The sequence below is a fragment of the Camellia sinensis genome, chromosome 8 (assembly GCF_055761805.1).
Source record: "Camellia sinensis isolate YWXY chromosome 8, ASM5576180v1, whole genome shotgun sequence".
Lineage (NCBI taxonomy): Eukaryota > Viridiplantae > Streptophyta > Magnoliopsida > Ericales > Theaceae > Camellia > Camellia sinensis.
The window spans coordinates 163,569,833-163,576,904 of NC_138968.1; the positions used below are offsets into that span (position 1 = coordinate 163,569,833).

The 7,072-nt window shown below is 35.6% G+C and overlaps 1 long non-coding RNA gene across 3 annotated transcripts; it reads left to right on the forward strand.

Annotated features, from left to right (window-relative positions):
- The first annotated feature begins 242 nt into the window (after nucleotides 1–242).
- On the forward strand, nucleotides 243–3,072 carry LOC114319104 (uncharacterized). Of its 3 annotated transcripts, XR_014338604.1 has the most exons (5): nucleotides 243–503; nucleotides 593–745; nucleotides 860–976; nucleotides 2,229–2,324; nucleotides 2,546–3,072. It is a non-coding gene; the product is annotated as an uncharacterized LOC114319104 (long non-coding RNA). The 3 variants fall into 3 exon arrangements; XR_014338603.1 differs by lacking the exon at nucleotides 243–503 and having other exon boundaries at nucleotides 516–745; XR_014338605.1 differs by lacking the exon at nucleotides 243–503 and having other exon boundaries at nucleotides 516–745; nucleotides 860–926.
- The last annotated feature ends 4,000 nt before the right edge of the window (nucleotides 3,073–7,072 follow it).

Consider the following 7,072-nt stretch of genomic DNA (forward strand, 5'->3'; position numbering starts at 1 on the left):
TTAATCAATTTAGTAATCATTTTTAGTTAAAAACTCTCATGGTGTTATCAATTAGACTAAATTGATACAAAATTTAAAATTAAAAATCAAAATTAAATTAATTAAAAATATATGAACTAAAATGATAGAAGGACAAAATATAAATAGTACCAGTATAATTTTTCTAATTTGATTTGTTATAAATAATAATAATGTTTGATCCACACAATAACCGTAACCCCACAATGTCCGAATTACGTGACAAGAAGCAAATTCAAAAAAGACCCACGCGTTTCAGTCGCCCAAACCAAACCCATCCCAAACAGAACTCTCTCTCTCTCTCTCTCTCTCTCTCTCTCTCTCTCTCTCTCTCTCTTCTATCTCTCTAAGGCCTCATTTGTTTTGGGGTGTAGAAGAAGAGATGAGATTAAGATATAGGTGGGGCCCAGTTAATTTTATATTTGTTTGTAGATTTGAACAACGAATTGATAAGCTGGACGTCGTAAGATAGGCCTTGCTAACAGGTTTCATAGTCTGCTCCAACACTTGGCATTGAAAATTTAGTCTATTGGTATTAGGAGCGTGATTACTGATTTACCCATTGTTGCCCTAGCTCATCATTGGAAGAAGCAGTAGCAGGAGGAAGGAGAGGCAAAGAGAAGCTTTTATCTTCTTCAGATTTTCGATCTGAAGAGTCTACCCTACTCATCCTTGAAAGCAACAACAGCAAGAAGGAGAGGCAAAAAGAAGCTCTCTTTTCTTCTCAGTGTGCCCTAGCTCTCTGTCATCTTTAGATTCTGCATCGGCAATATTTTTTTTTGTTAAGCAAGTTATTATTTTTGATTGCAAACCTTATTGGGGATGTGAATGCAATTTACAGTTGTTGGAGATGCTTGCTCGTCATTCGTCCGCTACAACACATCTCAATCCTCCGAAAAACCTAAATCGTATTTTCAATTTCACTTCAAAGATTTTTGTCTGCCTCTAATTCGCCATTGTTAGCTCTCTCTGTCTCTGTCTCTGTTTCTCTCTCTGTAGTTCTCTCTGTGCTTCTCTGTTCTTTTTTTAGTTGGCCCATCAAATAGTTTCTTTTTTTATTAATAGGGTTCTCTGTTTTTTTAGAAATTACTATGTTGGGATTGAGTTTTGGTGTTGTGTGATTTGTGATGCTTGAAGGAGATATCTAATTATGTGGAATTACTAGTCTTTGTCATGGGAAATTTTTTAATGTTAATCAAGTGTGGTGTCATAACTATTGGTTGTTTGATGGAACAAGAGAAAATAACTTTTGGGTTGTTTGTGACAAAGTAGTATGCTGCTATATCCCTCGTAATTTGCTATATAGAATGCATCGAAACTGGTATATATTTTGGCAATTGCTTGTGTTGTGAAGCATATTCTACTTTTTACAATGAGTGCTCTAGAAATTATATTGCATTTTTCTTAATGTTAATGGAATTATGGAACCCAAACTTCAAATATTTCCAAAATGGGTTGATTTGTTTTACATTTCTTTTCATGGGTTTGGTTTTTATTTGTTTGCTTTAAATGTCTTCCCAGTTAAGACAAAATCAGTTCCCGAGGGTGAGAAAGTGGGCTACTCATAAAAGAATTGGGTTCCTGTACGTAATCACTATTTATATGACTCCCTTATATATCCTTCTTTTAATATTTGTTTCTGAGGTCAATGGTTGGTTTGTTCTGGGAAGTGAAAAAGATGAGGAACTTTAATGCATATAAGAAATCATAGCTTATGAAAAAGGTTTTCCCACATTTTCTTGCAATTTGTATTTCCTTACGTTGTGGATTGGACCATTGCTCGCCTGTTGCCTTTTCCTTCCTCATCTTTTTCTTTTCTATTATTATTTGGGTTTTGAATGAGGTGTTCTTAAGCATCTTTGGACAAGTTTATTTTTTTCCCCTTTGGTTTGGTTTGGTTATGTGTGGTGGTGTTTTGTTTTGAATTAGTTCATTTTTGAATCCTTGCTCTCATTAAATGTAAGTAGTAATTTAATTTATCGAACCTTGGCTCAAGTGGTTAATTTTTTTTATTTCTTTGATGGGTTTTTAGTTTTATGAGAATTAAAGTCTTCAATTCCATTATTGGTTATATATGTGTGAATAGTACTTTCAAGTTCTTTCCCTCATGATTGCAATAAAAAAGTTCACTGGATAGTTCCTTATGTGATTGAGACAAACATAATTTAATGTTAATCTTGTTCTTTATTAACAATGTTCTATGTTCTTAGGAATTACTATTTTGGGATTGAGTCTTGGTGGAGTTTAGTTGTGTGCTGCTGTGGGAACCAAAGAACATATTTTTTGCTTTGTACGTTTATACTGTGGTAAGCTGTCTGTTACAAAGTGCCGCCTATATGATATAAAGACATTCTTTGGGCAGAAAACGAATTGATTTAGTGCATGATTTAAAAAAATTGTAGTTTTGTTAGGAGTTTTAAGTTTATTGTTTGGGTTTTTGTTAATGCTTTATGTTTTAGCTCTTGTAGTCAATTGGTAGTTGCTTTTAATATTTTGGGTAGCGTAGCTTACTCAATGTCTGCTGCAGGTAATGTTTCCAACCGTGCTGACTCTACTAAAATTGGGAAAAAAGGGCGTGACCTGCTGAGGGGATTCTCACTGAACTATCAGAGATGGCAAAAAAATCTTGGATCATTCATTGAGAATACTAATACTACGATGGTGGAGATTGCTCATAGGATAGGATATTCACATGACCTATCCCAACAAAGGAGGTTGGTTAATGCAGAACTTCTGAAGTTGCCAATGAGTAATACCCAAAAATTGATGCCAACATCTATGATAGTGAAAAATGAAGACAAAGTTGACTTGTTCTTCAGTTTAGATGAGAATGACAAGATGGAGTGGGTTTCTTTGCTATTGAAAGGTCATATTTGAATGTGGTATCTACTGTATGATAGTCTTTTTGTTTCCCACATGACTTGTAATATATTATGTGATGCATAAATATTATAGCTTAGGTATTTTCTGCTGCTGCAATATTTTATCTGCTTCAAACCAAAGTGTGATGGTCTTTTTGTTGAGTAAATGTTGTTTCTGTGTTGGGCTGGTTAAGATTGGTTTTTGTAACTTGCAATTTGTTTATAGGTCGCACTTGTGTTGGGCTGCAATATATTGTATTGTATGCTGCTGCTACTGCTGCATTATGTTTTTTGCTTCTTTAGCGAGTTACATCTTCATATATGTTGGAAATGGTTTTGGAAATTAGATTTTTCCTCAACTTTGGTCTATTTTTTAGGTGGGACCCATGCGCCAAATTTGGCGGGTCTAAGTGGTAACGCGTTCTATGCCACATTGTGATTCATGGGATATATTTGGTTGCTCAAAACCATTATCGGGTGAATGAGAAATTAAAGCCAAAGAGAGCTCCATGGAAATGGTGTTTTTAGTGAAATTTCCTAAAGGTTTGGTTTAAGGCTTGTCCCATATTGATTTGGTGGACAAGTTTTGAGTGGGTTTATAAGGCATAGGATTATAACTTGGGGAGGGCCCTAAGGGGCACCGAAAGTTTGTAGAAGGGAGAGGTTATGGGCAAATTGGGCTAGACCCATTAGACCCAAAAATAACCACACGAGCGTGTCGCCGCCGTTTGTCCGGTCGGGCAGGTTGGGCTTGGGCCCGGGTGCGTGGTGTGAGGTTGGGTTGGGCTTGTCCGGCTCAATACCTATTTTTTTGGGCAAAAAAATTTGAATTTTATTTTATTTTTTGGTAAAATAAAATCTATCCAAAATTCAAAATTAATTCCGAAAAAAACTGTCCAGTTTTCCCTACACCCAAACAGGTCCATATATGTCCAAAGAAATTGAACAGATTCAGTTATTTGTTCAAATTCAAACTGAATAGATTGTATCTGTTCAAAACAGAGCCTTACCTCTTTAATTCAAACTAAATAGATTTTGCATCTGTCTGAACAGGTACTGCACTTGTTGAGTTCAAAATGAAAAGTCACAAATTCATCTATAAATAAGACAAGTCCCTCACTTGGTTTCTTACTCAAATTTTCGTCCAAAATTCTGCTTTTGCTCTCTGCATATTTTGCTGCATTAACTACATTATTTTCTTGTGAGAAAGAGTGTAAACACATAATGTGTTTGTTGTGCGAATAAATTGTAGTGCTGCATTTATTCATTGTTGATCATTTTATTTTGGGAAATAGACGTCCGCAAATCTGAAAGTACCGTGCAGAGGACAAATCTGTCTTAAGGACATAGTGTTAAACACTGGACTTGATCAAAAGTTTGTTCAAGAAATTAATCAAGTGAGTTGTTAATTTATTTTCTGTTTTATTTAAATCAGATTTTGATTTTGTTTTTGTAACAAAATAAAAATCTGTTTTTATTTATATATTTTTATTTATTGGTTTGATTTTTGTAATCAAACATTCCCTCTCATTTCCTTTATTTCTTTTGTTTGTTGTTAAGTAGACAAACTTAATTTATTCGGAATACAGTGAAGATTGTCCAACAATATATATATATATATATATATTGTCCCATGTTTGTCTTGTTTGATCCAATGAGTTGTGAGTGGAGGAAGCTCTACAAAATTGACTTTGTTACATATCAAATATATAATGAATGGCATGTTGAACAACTTGTTTCCTTGGCTTGGCAAGAATTCATGTCTTGAACCAATTGCTTGGATGGACAATGGTGAAGTGTTCTTATGTCTTGCTGACATACCAGTTCCATATATTGCTCACCATGTCAAGTTAAGTTTGGGGAAACCTTCATATTTGAAATTTTTGATGAGGATGCTTGGACCAATTTCTGGAGTGATTTTGCCTACAGCCTTGTCCCCGTTGCCATCAAGTTTTAGCTGTTTATCAGTCGGCATCTCATCAAATTCTGTTTTATCTATTGGGTTATTTTAATGTTTCTTTGTTTATGAACTACAATTGCATTTTGTTGTACTTTTGAGGTTAGTGCAGTTGTAGCTTGTATATTATACTATTAATGGGCTTGAACAGATCTCTGTAATTGCCGTAGTTGCGTAGTCAGTATTTTACTACTTTACTTTCTATCAAATGAGGTATCAAATGGGGTACAAATCTACTATTTGGGTGGCAAATCTGCTTTGCTATTGGATTCATTAATATTAAATAAATAAATAAATAACATTAACTAAATATTTTTTGATAATTGGATTTTTTAAAATTTAAAAAAATAAAAAAAGAAGAAGAATAATATTGAGTAAAAATTTATTTATTCTTTACTTGGTATAAGTCCAAATTTGATAATAATGCAAAAATGATATTTGTGGAATTTCACATGGTTAATCCCATCCCTATCTCTCAAAACAAACATAAACTATTACCACTCTATTGGTTATCAAACAAACACAATTTTTCTTAAGCGAGATGATCCAGACCCCCACTTGGGGGTGAACCCCACCACCCCCACATACACGTGGGGGGCAAGGAGAGGAGGACAAAAAAAGAAGAAGGACCAATCAGCATTCATTGGGGGTGGTGGGAGTCTCACTCTTTTCTTTTTTCTTAATCCCCTCATTGGTAGTCCCCTCACTAATAGTCCTCTCACTATTAATTCCCTCACTATCAATTTTCTCCATTTTACTTTTGAAAACAAACGGGGCCTAAAACGAGTCTGGATCCTCTCCTTAGACCAGGTTGTGTTCTAATCTCAAATTGGTAAGCACCAAAAGAATAATATCAAATCCAGAAAGAATAAAGTAAGAATTAAAAATTTATTGCATTTGTTTTTGTCTTGTATTTTCTTAAAAATGAGTAGTTAATCCCATTGGTTTTGATAATAGCATCGAAAAACCCTCTTTTGAAACTCTTCTAAACACAGTTATAGAGACTCCCACTTTTGATTCTTGATACCTGTACATTTTAGAGCTTTATAGCTCTAAAAAACAGTGCTATGAACCACGCTGGTGAGGGCCAGTCGGTCGCTGCAATAGGAGTTTGTCGGTGGTGAACGTTGGCCGTCATCAATGGGCGTCGGTGAGAGAGAGATTTCATCTTTGCGCGTGAAACACACTGTGATTGGGGGCAACTGGGGGGGCGGGGCAAACACAGCCCCAAACTCATCCAGCTCATACGGGCAATTCGGGCGTGCAAATTTTCGGTGGATGTAACAGGAATGAAAAGTTAAAGACGAATAGTTCCGAGATGTGATTGAGATCCCCTCCAATCACCATCCCACCACCCCCTACACACATGTGGTGGGTGGTGATTGGAGGAGAAGGAAAAAAGAAAAAAAGAAAAAGAAAAATTGGCCAATCAGAAAGAGAAGGGGTCAAAGGGAGTAGGGGTAAAGGGGGTCCAGATCATTTTTCTAGTTCTAATAAGCTTGGTTTTTTAATATTATTTTTTAAAAAATTGAAAATTTTTATTTTTAGTTTTTTATTTTTTATTTTATTGAATTTTTTCAATATTCTAAGTAATTTTTTTAATTTTTAAATCACCTAACATAAATATTAGGGCTGGGCATAGGGCCATTTGAATTACTCAACTCGCTCAACCGAAACCGATTCGTATATAAATGGGCAATTTTACAAACAAAATGCAGGCGGATATGGCATAATTGCGAGTTGCGGGCGGGTTACGGGTTTAACCTGCACCGTAGGAACCTACCTGTAGACACCCCATTTTTGACCGCCGTTAAGACTTGGGCGCTACTGAGGGTTTGCTTGATGATGAAAGGTGTGCAGGGTAAAGGTTCAATTTCTTCGGCAATGAGAGGGCCGAATCCCAACTTCACACCCCATTTTGAACCAAAGCTATTTCGAATGGTTTTTAGACCTTAAAACCCTCTCTTTCGAAGCATTTTTGAAATAAAATTTCTACGATGTTCCGAGGCTCACATTTTGTAAAAAAATACGCTTTTCGATAAACCGAGCAAGGACAAGGTGGAAATGAATGAAAGAGAGATGAAATCTTTGAAAAATCTTTCAAAACACCTTGCTTAGGGGTTTGAAGTTGAAGAAAAGGGGAGAAGAGGGGAGAAGCCAAGTTGGAGAAGAAGATAGGCAAGAATCGCTAGGAGAGGGACGGGCAGTCCTCGCTAAATCAAGCTTATCAGTCTAT